The sequence below is a fragment of the Scylla paramamosain genome, chromosome 17 (genome assembly GCF_035594125.1).
Source record: "Scylla paramamosain isolate STU-SP2022 chromosome 17, ASM3559412v1, whole genome shotgun sequence".
Lineage (NCBI taxonomy): Eukaryota > Metazoa > Arthropoda > Malacostraca > Decapoda > Portunidae > Scylla > Scylla paramamosain.
In genome coordinates, this window is record NC_087167.1 from 722,501 (window position 1) to 738,636 (window position 16,136).

Sequence of the window (16,136 nt, forward strand, 5' to 3'; positions counted from 1 at the left end):
AGAGAGAGAGAGAGAGAGAGAGCAAACAAACAAAACACACACAAACAAACTAAAGATAAACAAACAAATAAACAGACAGACAGACAGACAGACAGATAGTCTCTCAAGGGTTAAGACTGACAGTAATGTAAGCGGAGGAAAATAATTAAGGTGAAGAAGAAGCGGTCGTAATACAAAAGAGGAGGAGGAAGAGGAGGAGGAGCCTGAGAGCAACCTCAATTAAAAGAAGGAAAAAAAAAAAGTAAAAAAAAAAATTGTGTGCTGGTTTGGGTCAAGGATGAACGCGGACAGGTGAGTAAATGATGAAGGTGAGGGATGAGGTGTGTGTGTGTGTGTGTGTGTGTGTGTGTGTGTGTGTGTGTGTGTGTGTGTGTGTGTGTGTGTGTGTGTGTGTGTGTCAGGAGAAAATAAAATATAATACAACTTAAACACGTGCTGTAATATATGTGGATGAAAATTTTCATTGGACGAAGGGAAAGAGAAAGTAGAACACCTGGATAGCTTAGTTAGTACTGACTCCCTTCGTAATCAGTAGTAGTAGTAGTAGTAATAGTAGTAGTACACTGAAGACTCCACTCTCTTAACAAATCCAAAACATTAGTTCATAATTATATTGCAAAGAATCTTGAAATAAAATATGTACGTAAGCAACCGTAAGAAGAAAACATTCAAGTGCCAGATAAATAACTCACAAACAACTGATCTAAGAATAAACGAACACACAAACTCTTACCAATGCACGTGTATAAATAAATTGAATGAATAAGAAGCAAGAGAGAGAGAGAGAGAGAGAGAGAGAGAGAGAGAGAGAGAGAGAGAGAGAGAGAGAGAGAGAGAGAGAGAGAGAGAGAGAGAGAGAGAGAGAGAGAGAGAGAGAGCGTGGGAGAAAAGGATGTTGTGTAGGAAAAAAACGGAAAAATAACAGGAGCAGGATGAGGATACTGTGGAGGAGGAGGAGGAGGAGGAGGAAAAGAGAAAGAGGATAAGGAAGAGGAAGAGGAGAGGAGGAGGAGGAGGATGTCATGACAATGTTAGTTTAGAAAAATAGAAGCAGGAGAGAGAGAGAGAGAGAGAGAGAGAGAGAGAGAGAGAGAGAGAGAGAGAGAGAGAGAGAGAGAGAGAGAGAGAGAGAGAGAGAGAGAGAGAGGATGAAAACAAGAGGATGTGAAGACTGACCTACTGAGAAAAAAGGGAGAAGAAAATTGAGGAAAAAAATAGAAGAGAAATAAAAGGTACAGCCAACAGTGATGAAAAATGGAGAGAAAACGTAATGGAGGAGGAGGAGGAGGAGGAGGAGGAGGAGGAGGAGGAGGAGGAGGAGGAGGAGGAGGAGGAGGAGGAGGAGGAGGAGGAGGAGGCCTCGGTGGTAGAATAAAAAAAAAGAGAAGGAAGGAAACGAAAAAGGAGGTGGAGGTCGCGATGGTGGAAACAAGGAGGAGGAGGAGGAGGAGGAGGAGGAGGAGGAGGAGGAGGAGGAGGAGGAGGAGGAGGAGGAGGAGGGAAGAAGAAAGGATAGAGGTATATGCAACGATTACGAAGGAAAAAATAAGAAAGACAAAAGAAGCAGAGAGAGAGAGAGAGAGAGAGAGAGAGAGAGAGAGAGAGAGAGAGAGAGAGAGAGAGAGAGAGAGAGAGAGAGAGTGATGGTGGTGGTGGTGGTGCCTTTCTATCGTTCTGGAAATCCCAACATCGAAGGAGACATTGATTCCCAGAGTGACCCAGTTTCACCCAACCAAGGGAGGAGGAGGAGGAGGAGGAGGAGGAGGAGGAGGGGTTCACGAAAAGGGCGCAATGTATGGGAACAAGGGAACCGGCAGCCAACTTCACCCTGGCCGGTTGAAATTAAAGGTGTGTGTGTGTGTGTGTGTGTGTGTGTGTGTGTGGTTAGGGATGCATGACCAGAGAGAGAGAGAGAGAGAGAGAGAGAGAGAGAGAGAGAGAGAGAGAGAGAGAGAGAGAGAGAGAGAGAGAGAGAGAGAGAGAGAGAGAGAGAGAGAGAGAGAGATACTATAGGTGCTATTGCTGCCCGGAAGAGGAAGGAGATGGAAGGTTTGGAGGGAGCGAGGGAGGGTCGGGGGAGAAAGAGCGAGAGGGAAAGAGAGGAAGGAGAGAGTGAGGTGTGGGAGGGAGGGAGGAAGGCAAGAGAGGAAGGAGTCTGTGTGGGTGGAAAGACGCGACTCAACGGAGAGAGAGAGAGAGAGAGAGAGAGAGAGAGAGAGAGAGAGAGAGAGAGAGAGAGAGAGAGAGAGAGAGAGAGAGAGAGAGAGAGAGAGAGAGGGGGGAAGACTTGAAAGAAAAATATAGGTGAAAGAAGAGAAGTGTGTGTGTGTGTGTGTGTGTGTGTGTGTGTGTGTGTGTGTGTGTGTGTGTAGAGAAGAAAAGAGGAAACTATTCTCTCTCTCTCTCTCTCTCTCTCTCTCTCTCTCTCTCTCTCTCTCTCTCTCTCTCTCTCTCTCTCTCTCTCTCTCTCTCTCTCTCTCTCACTAGGTCACGAGAGAGAGAGAGAGAGAGAGAGAGAGAGAGAGAGAGAGAGAGAGAGAGAGAGAGAGAGAGAGAGAGAGAGAGAGAGCAAAAAAAAAAAAAATTATCAGAAGCTTGGAAGACCATGAGGCTCAAGAGTGACGCGGACCAATCACAGAGCAGCGCGCCTCTGACTCATCCCTGACCTTCTTCCTTCACTCCACCCACTCTCCGCCCTCTTCCTCCCTCCACCCTCCCCCCTCCAGACTACAATACCTCTCTCTCTCTCTCTCTCTCTCTCTCTCTCTCTCTCTCTCTCTCTCTCTCTCTCTCTCTCAGCACCCCCGCCCCCTTCCTTCCCCTCTCCGCAGTCGTGCACCGCCCACGCAACCTCAAGAATATCATCCAGTGACCTTGAACCGAATCCACTACCACCACCACCACCACCACTGCCACCGCCGTCACCGCTATTGTCGCCTTTAATGTTATCGTCATTACTACAATAACTACTACTAGTATTGTTGCTGCTGGCATCGTTATAATAGAACTAGTGCTTTTCTACTGTTGTTCTCGTTGTCTTTGTTGTTGTTATTAGTACCGTCAATATTACTGCTGTTGCTACTACCACTACTACTACTACTACTACTAATACTACTACTAATAATAATAATAATAATAATAAAATTACTATAATAAAAATCCAACACACCTACTACCCAGTCAACATCTAGCAACACCACCACCACCTACCATCGATACCATAACCCTACAGAAACTTTTAATCACCTTATTAGTAAACATCTGCCCCACCACCAGCACAACGTCATCCACACAGGCAAGTCCGTGCATCTAACGCTGCTCAAGGCCACTCCTTTCCTTTCAGCAAGGGTGGTAATGATAAACACGTCCAGGAATGTCAATTTCGTTCAATCTCCGAGTTTTTAGTGGTAGAAAGTCTTACAAAAATGTGAATAAATGAAAGAGGTTTTTTTGCGTGTGATGTTTTGCCGAATTCGAGGAAAAAGGCGTTGTATTAGCTATCGGAGAGAGAGAGAGAGAGAGAGAGAGAGAGAGAGAGAGAGAGAGAGAGAGAGAGAGAGAGAGAGAGAGAGAGAGAGGTGGGGGTAGAGGACGAAGGGAGGGAACTTCTCACTATTTGTCAGACAAGTGCGGGAGACGCTGATTAGTGATACTTGGCAATAAAAATCGACTGGAGCGACTTTTATTAGTAGTCACAAGAGGACGTGGCTTGCTATATTTAGAGAGAGAGAGAGAGAGAGAGAGAGAGAGAGAGAGAGAGAGAGAGAGAGAGAGAGAGAGAGAGAGAGAGAGAGAGAGAGAGATAATAAGAAAGGTTGAATGTCTGTGCCGGTGGATGTGTTGGGTTGATCTGCCCAATACAATTTTCGGGGACGCAGAGGGAACCAGACAAGGCGAGGCTAAGGTATGTATTACGTTCTCTAACACTGTAAACACTCCCTCACGCACTACCAAGGCAAAAAGATGAGCTTCAATAGTCGATACTGAAGCACACGAGGGTACGATAGTATTTCTCCTAATACTCATCTAGCCACAACTAAGTCAAAGAATAGTACATATTTTTAAAGTACAAGTGGATGAGTCTTACACTAATTATGGTAGTACTAATTTATCAATGCTGTTCAGATGGGTGGTATTAAATTAACTACGAGGGTACAATATTGTCCTCCAACACTCGCCCAAGTACAACCAAACTAATTATCATGAGTGTTTTAACAGTACAAGCGTGAATCTTAATAATAAATATAAATATAATACTTTATTAATGCTTTTTCGATGGATAATACTAAGTTAACTACGAGGGTGCAATATTATGTCCTCTAACACTCGCCTAAACACAACCATGAACATTTTTACAGTACAAACGTGAATCTTACAATAAAAATGCATGTTGTACTTCTTTAATACTGTTCTCATGGTTGATATTAAGTTAAGTACGAGTCTACACTATTATGTAGTATAACATACACCCTAGCACAACCAAACTGAAAGATCACTAATATTTTCATAAAAGTAACAGTGGTGCTTCGATAGTTGCAAGTGATTTAAGTACGAGAATAGGGAAAAAGACGGATATTAATGATTTTACCGCTATAACCGTCCTTTGTTCAGAGAGAGAGAGAGAGAGAGAGAGAGAGAGAGAGAGAGAGAGAGAGAGAGAGAGAGAGAGAGAGAGAGAGAGAGAGAGAGAAACGCAGGAAGTTAATATGATAAGGAATGCCTAGAAAGATGTAGGTGATTATCAAAAAAAGTATTTAGCTTTGATGGAATTTCAAAAAAAAAAAAAAAAAAAAGAACGTGTTTGCGCGCACGTGACATCCGCAAGTCATGTTCCCTCACCGAACTCTTTCCACCCAGTGATAAATCAATCAAGCCTTGTGTTTCTCAAGTAACGGAACGCTTCCAAGAAACTCTCCCAGCGGAGGGGCGCGTCCCCAGCACCCACCGCCCGCTGCTGACGAGCTAAGTGTAACTGGTCGCTTGGGTCGCTGTGCCGGTGAGGACGCGGGCATTATTCATCCTTACATCCAGCACCGCCACCGTGACCATGATGCGTGTTAGTGGAATATGCTGTGAGCCGTGTGTCCTTTTCCCAATACTGCACTGAAGAAATGTAGATAGTTTGAGTTACATCTAAATAACCGTAAGAAATGTGGTATTAATTTAATAACTCTAATAACTACATGTATACTTCAACGGTGTTTTTTTTTTCAATGTGTCAAGGCATTTGGCCATGATACAAATAAAAAAAAATCAATGCTTCTCCAAGAATGACAAAAATAGACGGAGTTTAAAAAAAAAACTTGGCCAATTTAGTTTCGGAGGCGTCTCGATGCTTCTCTTTTGAACCACTTCGAGTCGTGGGAAGGGAGAAAAACAATTAGGTAGCGAAGTCCAGAGTTCACCAGTGAATCGTGGTGATTACTTCTTACTCACCTCCAATGTTATCACAGATGCTTTATAACGTCTATTAATTTATTTTACTTAGTTTTCACGTATCAGGATGATCTAGCAAGGGAAAAAAATGGAACCCAAAAACGTCTTCTCAAATACCGTTGCCGGAAAAGGAAACAGGAGTAGAAGAACCGAGAGAGAAGCCATTTTACTTAACGCCATACACACTTTGCTCTGCGCCTCATGTTCATCCTGGAGGAGGCAGAATAAGTAAATGTTTATGTCACTTCAGTCAAGTTTCCAGCGAGGCGGTCTTCAGGTAGCAAGGCCATCGTGCTCCTCTTCGCATGGCTGCCTTCACGAGTACACACGAGAGGATCAGCAGTGTGTCTGTGTAGTTACGAAGAGCATAAGAAAATATGAAGACTTTTTATACGCAAGGGAGGCCGACCAAGGGCACAAAATAGAGGGAGAAAAAGCCTGATAATTTGCCGCTCCCCCTTCCCTCCCCTCAAAAAGAAAAAAAAAAGGAAAAGGAAAAAAGGTTAAACTGAGAAGGGAATACGGAAGGCATGAGGCAAGCTGACCTACACATGACAGCTCCCGATCCTTTATACATGTCACTGAAGTTTCATGGCTGTTTGTCACAGTGCGCTTGTATCATGCTACAGAAAAATAAGCTAACTGGAAATTGTGTAGTTTTAAACGTTCAACTTAAACATAATTAATCTGTCAGGTTAAAATGAACTCGAGACAAGTTCTGCAGCATAAAATTCCAGCTGCAACGAGTGTGGTGGTGAGTGTGGCTGCAATACTAGTGGCAGCTAAGCGCTACTTCTAATGTTTGCTAGAACAGGTCTTGTAGAGATGCAGGGGCGGTACGAGTGTAGCAGAAATTAAAAGTAGTGATTCACAAATAAAGTGATAAATGACTGGCTGTTAGCACCGAGTCAATAAAGAAGAAAGATTTAAATAAACTTATGGATAAGGATGATAATTGAGTAGATGTATGTAAGCTGTATACAGGGACTGCCACGTGTATGTAAGTCTACTTTCGTCTTGCAACTTCTCTTGTGTTCTTATGATGACACCTAACTCTGTGAAGATTCCCTATGATTCCTTCCTCTGAATGAAAGGCTGTCTGGCCACCACCATGTCTTAAAAGCATGTCTTTAGCATCTTTGTAGAGTTACAGAGAAGGTGTGGTAGTAGTGGTGTTGTGGCTGGCAACACATTTATTTAACACATTTACTCTGCAGGTGGGAAGTGTCAGACTAAATGCACGTATTCATGAATGCACATATTTATATACATATTTAGTGTAAACACCCGCAGCAACACCTGACACCAAGCAGACGACACACCTGCACCACCCTCCCTTCACCCTCACCTGTCACACCTGCTGGCTTCATGCTCCTGGTCATCATTCCCTTTACAATTTACAGATCCTTTTCAACACCAATTTCACGCAATATCACAATGTTTAGCAGAGTCACTAACGTAAACACTGCATCTTCCTCCCTTCCGCTAACATTCTTCGGCCCGTAGTGTAGATGATTCCCTTTAATCGACGAAACTTTAAGCCAACTTGGACGGCAGCTGGGGTTCCCTACTGACGCCTCCTCTGGCGTGTCGGGATGCGCCACGAATTATTACCCACGTCGACCACGCGGGGTCAGACTTGGTAAAGGTGACCTCCAAACACCCACAGCGGAGGAAGACAAGTCCTCGCCATGACAACGCTCACTGAAGTCCGCGACACTACTGACCGACCTCTGCCGCGAGAACCCAACTCAGCGGTGGTCATGGTGGGCCGCGGCACTCCACGCCTCGCACGCCGCCCACTCCTCCTCGTCGCTCCCGCACCCAATAACAAGCAAAGACCAAATTGAATGTAGTAGCTGATTCCTTATACGTGAAGTAGTCGCCGGTGACAATAACAGTAAAGAGTAAATGCGATGAATGAGTAAGTGATTCTTTATCCATGAAATAGACAGGGGAAGGGTATACCGAAAGGGGATGAAATGTTGATTTACTGTTCCCTTCCTACAATTCCCCTCGAAAAGATAGTTGAGCAGGGGAGATAATTTAAAACTTATGCCTATTCAGTCTCGGAGATGTCCCGATACTCCTCTCCTGAAGCACTCGAAATGGGTATATATATAACACATACATACACACATACATAACTTAATGAATGCAAAACTAGACACATCGAGAAACTTTCACCACGTCAATAAATATAACAAATAGACAAAACTTGCGTGATCCCGCTTCGGAAATACAAAAGTTTCCTCCTCAATCCTCGGAAGGTGGACTAAAAATACTGCCCCGCGCCGTGTTTCCTCCGCGACCCCCTCGGGAGGACCCAGTAAATCTCCACGGCACTCGCTCAGCCTCAACATGGCGCGGGAAACCTTAGAATGCACCGTGTCATTCCGAAGGCAGCGCAAGAAACACGGTTTTTAGCTCTAATGAAGATGGAGAGGCGAGACTGAGGTGGTTTGGCCGTGTGCTGAGGAGAGATGAGGAGTGCGTGGGGAGGAGGAAGAGAGGAAGACCAAAGGGAAGGTTTATGAATGCATTAAGGCTGCATTCACGCAAGCCACTTTTTGTGGTCAGTAGCCATAAAAAAAGGTCACATATTGAACATATACATCTATATTGGATGACATGTAGATGAGAAGTGCAGCAGGAGACGCAGGAGGTGAAGTAAGGTGCAGACGAGTGATCTGCCATGGCGATCAAGTCTGCCAAGGAGTTCCGATTTGATAGAATGTGCCGGATATTTACTGATATCAGTGTTTACTTGTATAATGTTATCAGCAACAAGAATTACTTTACTCCTAAAGGCAGCACCTCGAAGAACACTAAGTATGTATTTTACGCTTCGTAATGCGAAACAAAACATCTAATGCATCTTATATTGGACAGGCGTGGTTACATGACGCATATGGTGGTTAACTTCAATGCTATGGTCTTGTTTTGTAAACATTCAGAGCACAGAAAAATAAACAATAAGGTAAATATATAAATAAATAAATGTTTCGATGGACACGCAGGAAATGAGAGGGAACAGGAAGTTAATTTCGTCTTTTCTAAATGACTTTAAGAAACAGAGTAGTGTCTATGAAGCTATAAGTGACTATGGGAAAGATTATTCAGTAGTGAAAGGGTTAACCTCTTTGGTACAGCCTTGTGAGCTTGACAAAAATGGACTGGTAAAAATTCAGAACATAATTTCGAAAAGCACCTCTGACAGCAAAAAGAATAGTGAATTAATATCGCTTAGCTTCATAAGTTTCACTCCTATCTAATAAAATAGTCAGTCGTTACTCGAAATTAGTGATAAGTTTCATATCTTTATCAGCCAAACGAGTACATGTGTGCCGGGTCGCCGTCTACAGCTTGCAGTGTGGCAGTGTGTCGGGTTCCAGATGTGGGAAATAATCGAAGACCCGCACGTGCAAGGAATGTCTTGTGTGTTGTGAGCCTCCCAGTACAGTCGTGATCGCAAATCCATCACCCTGCAGCACTCACTTCCACTGTGCTTTGCGTTTTCCTTCAGTCTTAAGGACCATATTCTGAAACACTTCTGTCCGCACCTCCACTACTTTCAGAAAATTCCAGTTGAAGTTACACGGTTTTATAAGGGTGTTTTTACGGCTAGTGACAGATTAACAAGATTTCTGTATTACGAGTATTAGCACAAGAGACGCTCTAAAGAACCTGGCTAATCTATGTAACATTTAACAAAAAAATGTGGTAATATAGCAGTTTTTCTGAATAGCGGTGTATGTTCACTGGAGGTCTAGCACTCACGGTCTGCGCATGCGTGAACAGCATACCAGATGTAGGTTTTGATGCTTTATTTGCGCTTTGCCATCACGGACTGACCATCTCCTCGCTGCTCTGATGATGAATTCAGCTGATGATATACTAGGCTCATCGTTTCTTGGGACGGTTTGAATACTCAGATACATTATTTTCGTGTCCAATACTGTTATTCTTACCTACTTTTTTGTGTGTGATCTTCGTTACGTCAATAAATCTTCCTAATTACTGAGTCCATAACCTAACTAATTAATTTCCTATTTCTTTTTTTTTATCTAACTTTTTCAAGCTTTAATCCATTGTTTCTTATTCTATCCTGATTACTGATCCTGAGAATTTTGTTTATGTCATCCTTGCTATATCCCTTATACTAGTTAAACACCTCCAGCAGGTATATCGCTGTCTGGTGTAAGCTTTGCTCACGATTTTGAAAGACAACACTCACAACAAGAGTTATCACCGAATGTCTAATAAAGCTGATGAATACTTACAGCTTAAATCTTAATGAGTAACTTAAAATAGTATTGTGGAAGTCACTCGGGCTTTCATCGTTGTCTCCATGATTCTAGTGATCGTTTAACGAGTATTCTGCATCATCAATGGGGAGAAATAGACACGAGAATTTCGATTAGTCATTTACGTGATCTCTGAAAATAGTTCTTATGAGGCCAAATGTCAATCAAGAGTAATGAATCACTTTCTCGTTTCTCGGTCGCTTAATAATGCCGGTGTGGAAGGAAGGAAGGAAGGAAGGAAGGAAGGAAGGAAGGAAGGAAGGAAGGAAGGAAGGAAGGAAGAAAAAGAAAAAAAGAAAAAGAAAGGAAGGAAGGAAAGAAAAAAAGAACGGACAGAGGGACGGAAGGAAGGAAGGAAGGAAGGAAGGAAGGAAGGAAGGAAGGAAGGAAGGAAGGAACAAGTGGTGGAGAGATGGAGTGATTTTATAGCCTTAAACATGAGAGAAGAGTGGAGTGGCGTAGGTGCAGTGATGGTATGGCACTGACCACAAGAGGAGAAAGGTGGAGAAGTGGAATGGAGGACTGATGGAGTGGAAGCAAGTACGAGAGGAGGAATGCCGCGGTGTTATCGTGGCACTGAGAACCAGAGGAGGGGAGAGGGAAGTGGCGTTCAGTATACCAAGAACAAGAGGTCAAGTAGCATTATATCTGTACACTGTTCTCCTCGTTTCTCCTTCTCCTTCTCCTCCTCCTTCTACTTCTGCAATTTCAGTACGTATAAGAAAAATAGGGGAAAAAATTCAGGGGGAACAAATGTGTAGTGGAAATTATGAAATATCACCACGAAGGACAGAGAAGGAAATTAATTGGAGGGGCGGAAACAAAGGCGGCTGAGAGGAGAAGGAGGAGGAGGCGAAGGAGGAGGAGAGAAAAAGTGCCTCCTTCCCTCCCTCCACTCTCAGGCTGCGGTGAGGAGGGGAAGACTCACCAAGGACATCATCATGACCCAAATATATCCCAAGAAAAAAGAAAAAAGAAAGAAAAACACGTGACGCAAGAACTTCGTCATCTCAGACATAAAAATATATATAAAAAATAAGTAAATTGATAAATAAAGTACAAACGCGTTGATAAATATGACAAGTACAGAAAAAATAAAGAAAACGAGTATAAATTAACAGAAAATCAATAGAAAAATTATAGAGTAAGCGAAATGAGAAACTGTCAGATAGGTAGAGATGAAAATACAATACGAATAATGGCCACAGTATCTTCAATAACAATGCTGGTGATTCTCATGTAAAAATAACTAAAAGATAACTAAACTGAAGGAATCCCACAAACGGTGGTGATTCAATACATACTCGTACATCAAAAGTGTCCCAAAATAACTGATAAGAGACACATGGAAGAAGACATGAAGACACTGAAAATCATGACGAGACACACACACACACACACACACACACACACACACACACACACACACACACACACACACACAACTAAATTCTGAAACACTCCTGCCTGCATCCTGACTACTTTCAAAAAGCTCTATATGAAGTTCCACAGGCTTTTAAGGATGTTTCGATTCTAGTGACATATTAACAAGATTTCTACATTATCAACAGAAGAAACATTCTTGAGAACCCGGCAAATCATCTTTGTTTGTGACCTTTGAAAATAGCCCTGACGAAGGAGCAAAGCGTTTCTGAATACAGACCACACACACACACACACACACACACACACACACACACACACACACACACACACACACACACACACACACACACACACACACAAGGAAACAGAACATCAAGAGAACACAACAAGTAAATTAACAGGACAAGAAGAGGTAAGGACATGTACAAATGGAATGCATTACTAAAAGTGGTGTGTGTAAACAGCACACACACACACACACACACACACACACACACACACACACACACACACACACACACACACACACACACACACACACACACACACACACACACAAGGAAACCAAACATCAAGAAGACACAGCAAGTACATTAACAAGACGAGAGGAGGTGGGGATATGCACACATACTCGTACATTTCTCTCTCTCTCTCTCTCTCTCTCTCTCTCTCTCTCTCTCTCTCTCTCTCTCTCTCTCTCTCTCTCTCTCTCTCTCTCTCTCTCTCTCTCTCTCTCTCTCTCTAAAGTACAGCAAAATTCAGTGGAATGCATTACCAGAAGAGGTGATGTGCCGTCCAAACAAAACACACACACACACACACACACACACACACACACACACACACACACACACGTCCATCGCGGTGACGGCACGGCCAGCTGGGGGCGGCCAAGTGTTATTTTTAGCAGTACCCGCTTTGTTTAGCAAGGAGGCCTGGTGAAAGCCGCGGACAATGACTAACATGCGGGTAATTTAAAACCACAAGTAGTGAACACCAGTGGGTGCAGTAACACGAGGCATGATAGATTCCCCGCTATTAGTAAGGTTATTCTAATATTTCTAGCTTATATAACCATTTCAGTGGTAATGACGCTAGTTAGGACAGAACAGCCCCTAATTCGTGACTAGAAACACTATGAAGTAAAGGAACCAAACACGGAAATGTGATACAAAAAAAAAAAAAAAAACAGATAGAAATAGAAACAGAAAAAGAAAAGAAATTCTGGATCCGCATAAGGTATCCGGATCCGCCTCAAAATCCAGTCCGCTGTTCCTTGGCTCAACTCCAACTTTCAACAGTATTATATTGAAATTCTCTGATAACTTTTGGAGGTCTTCCGCACCGACAGACAGACAGACAGACATACAGGCAGAGAGAGAGAGAGAGAGAGAGAGAGAGAGAGAGAGAGAGAGAGAGAGAGAGAGAGAGAGAGAGAGAGAGAGAGAGAGAGAGAGAGAGAGAGAGAGAGACGTACACACACACACAGAGAGAGTCAGACCAACAGACAGAGAGAGATAGACGGACAGACAGACAGACACACACACACACACACACACACACACACACACACACACACACACACACACACACACACACACACACACACAGAACACAAGGTAGAACAGGCGGGCAAGTGAGGAGGGCATGGCAAAGCACTGACTCAGAAGAAGAATTGGACATGAAGAGGAGGGCAGCAATTGAACCCAAGCACGATTAATCACACATGAACACCAGGATCCCCATTTCATCTTCAATTTACGTCTATTATTAACCCAACTCGCCTGCAGTGTATCATTATTGTGCTTCTGTTTATTCCTCTCCCCTTTTTTGTGCGACTACCACCACCACAACCACTACTACTAATACTACTTTTCAAAATATTTAATGTATGATTGAAAATAAATTGATAGATGGTTAGAAAGATGGACAGCAGCACCAGCAACATTATTATTATTATTATTATTATTATTATTATTAGTAGTAGTAGTAGTAGTAGTAGTAGTAGTAGTAGTAGTAGTAGTAGTAGTAGTAGTAGTAGTAGTGGTTGTTGTTGTTGTTGCTGTTGCTGTTGTTGTTGTTGTAGAAGAAGAAGAAGAAGAAGAAGAAGAAGAAGAAGAAGAAGAAGAAGAAGAAGAAGAAGAAGAAGAAGAAGAAGAAGAAGAAGAAGAAAAAGAAAAAGAAAAAGAAAAAGAAGAAGAAGAAGAAGAAAAGATACCGCGTCCTAGGAAATATACGAATAAATTTAAACACATAACCAAAACAATATATATATAAAAGGAACACAACATAAAATAATAGAATAAAGAAAAAAATAAGAATAAAAAAAAACCTAACCACCCCAAAATTAATAAACAACAGAAACATCACAAAACAAAATAACACGAAAGAGAAAAAAAAAAAAAGAAGAAAAAAATGCATCACAGCCTAAAGCAATACCTCCCGTTTCATTTCCCCTCCCAATAACAAAAAAAAAAGAAAAAAAAAAGAAAAAAGAAATCAAAACATAATACAATACTTCCACCACGAGAGAGAGAGAGAGAGAGAGAGAGAGAGAGAGAGAGAGAGAGAGAGAGAGAGAGAGAGAGAGAGAGAGAGAGAGAGAGAGAGAGAGAGAGAGAGAGAGAGAGAGAGAGAGAGAGAGAGAGAGAATCAACTCAGAACAATAACTTCCCTTACTAATTCCACTCCAAAAAAAAAAAATAAATAAATAAATAGATAAATAAATAAATGTACAAAATATAAATCTCAACTTAAAAATATACATTAATAAAACAATAAATAAGGAAACATCAGGAAACAAAAAAAAAAAAAACAAAAAAAAAGATGAAAATTAAAACCAACTATAAACCAGTATCAAAAAAATAAACAAATAAAACAACAGAAAAAAAAGTAAATTAATAAAGTCAACAGCTAAACAAAAGTATATAAAGACAGAACACACAAAGAAACAAAAGAATAAATAAATAAATAGAGAAGCAAGAGAGGGAAGGCAGGAAGGGGAAGCCCTGAAGAGGTATGACTAGAAACGTATGCAAGGCAGGACAGGACGAGGCGGACCATCAGCGGGGCAAAGAGGAGCCTGGAAGCGTACAGAGGTTCTCACGTAAAGCAACAAGGACGTCAGTGGGTTGCAGGGGGACGGAGGAGCCGCGGCCTTGAAGAGGGAAGAAAGGGGATGGGGGAGGGAGAGAGAGGGAGAGGGAAAAGGAAACAGTAAGTAGGGCCCGTAAGATACTTGGGTCGATATTTAGCAGGCCAGGCTGGGTGTGGTCAACGAAATGGAATGAGGAAGGGAGGGACGGAAGGACGAAGACTCAGGTACATACGCAGAAGAAATGAGAATGCTAGATACAGACTGAGATACACTAAGAAGAAATGAGAATGATGAAGAAGACATGGGAACTGAGATAAGAAAGAAATGGGATTAAAAAAAATAATAAATGCTGAAGATACAGACTGAGATATACTTAGAAGAAATGAGAATGTTGACGAAAATTATAATGAGTTTTGAATAGAAAATATCGAAAGTTGTAGGTATAAACTGAGAAAAGAAATTTAAATGTTGAAGATATAAGATGAGATGGATATGGAAAGATATGAAAATTGAAGATATAAAATGAGATGCGGATATCCACAAAAAAAAAAAAAAAAAATGTGAATGGTTTACGAATAAAAAAAAAAAAAAAAAAAAAGAAAAACAGCTGAAGATATAAATAAACACGCGTAAATGAACAACAGAACGTTAAAGATACAAAAATGAGATGTACCAAGAAATTATATTAAAGAGATAAACCAGGGTGAAAAAAAAATCTAGATGATGAAGATAGAAAAAAAATGAGAATAATAAAGATACAAAATAAAATATACAAAAAATATAATTAAAAAGAAAATAAACGAAGACAGAGAGAGCAAAAGGGATTTATTTGATGACTTTTAGCAACAACATCATTTCCCAAACCTAGAAAAGGAAAAAAAAATCTAAACAAAAACTAGACTATAAAATAAAATGCCACACAGCAGAATGTATCCAACTTTACATGTCCCTTGAGACGAGATAAAACCACATAGAATGACAGAAACAAGATTGGATTCAGCATATTGTCGAGTTTTCTGAGAACATAAAAGATGGAACGTGCTCGACTCTCTACGATGCCGCTCTCAACCACCCGATGGCTTCTGGGTTCTCAGTAAACTAACACGAACAGCAAACGTCATTTCGGTAACCTTACTTCAAAGCCACAATACTCATTGATCACCTTGCATCGCTAATCAGTCTACCGAAATCTTTAACGATGCTCTGACTTTTCTCTTGGCGGTCTGACAGAGGAAGGATGATGGAGAGGATGCTTACAGCTTTTTTGTTCTAATCTCCAACCTGTCGCAGATACTGACGCATTATCTAATGGTAATTTTCTAAGAGAGGCCAGCAGGTAATCAGGACAAGACAAAAAGTATCAGGTTTGGAATCCATAAGGTTAGATTCTAAACAGACATGAAGACAATAGTTCTTAAACAGATGACTAACACCGACTCAGTAATCAGGTTGTTAGTGTCACGTCAAAAGGAAGCTTTCAAAGGAGATTAGATGTATTTATGGATACAGATGTGAATAGAGATAAGTACTTTGTGTTCGTATGATCTGCGTCTGTGCATCCAGCAATGGACTTAGGACGAACATGTACTGTTGGCACCAAAACTCCATTCACTGTCATCTTAATGCTGTCCGTCTCTCTAATGCAAGAACTAATGAGCAGCTTCACTCTATCATCCCTTCACAGAAAAGTCCGGAACTCTCTGCGTGAGTCACCCTCCCATGACTTGAACTGTTTTACGAGAGGAGTGTCAAGATATCTACTAAAACTAAAATGGAGTTGTTGTTGTTGTTGTTGTTGTTGTTGTTGTTGTTGTTGTTGATGTTGTTGTTGTTGTTGTTGTTGTTGTTTACTTGTTGAGAGCGGGAACTTAGTACTATTATTTAAAAGTGTATGTCCTCAGCCGGCCTTT

At 41.6% G+C, this 16,136-nt stretch overlaps 1 protein-coding gene across 13 annotated transcripts in view; it reads right to left on the minus strand.

Moving 5' to 3' along the window:
• LOC135108286 (cAMP-regulated phosphoprotein 21-like) overlaps nucleotides 1-16,136 on the minus strand; it is a 143,562-nt gene that overhangs the window by 67,613 nt on the left and 59,813 nt on the right. Inside the window, exon 1 of one of the 13 annotated variants that reach the window (XM_064019074.1) lies at nucleotides 6,785-7,273. The exons of the other annotated variants lie outside the window; for them this stretch is intronic. The gene's annotated coding sequence lies outside the window, so the exon portion shown is untranslated. Of the gene's footprint in view, nucleotides 1-6,784; nucleotides 7,274-16,136 lie in introns of those variants that run through there. 13 annotated transcript variants of the gene reach the window in all.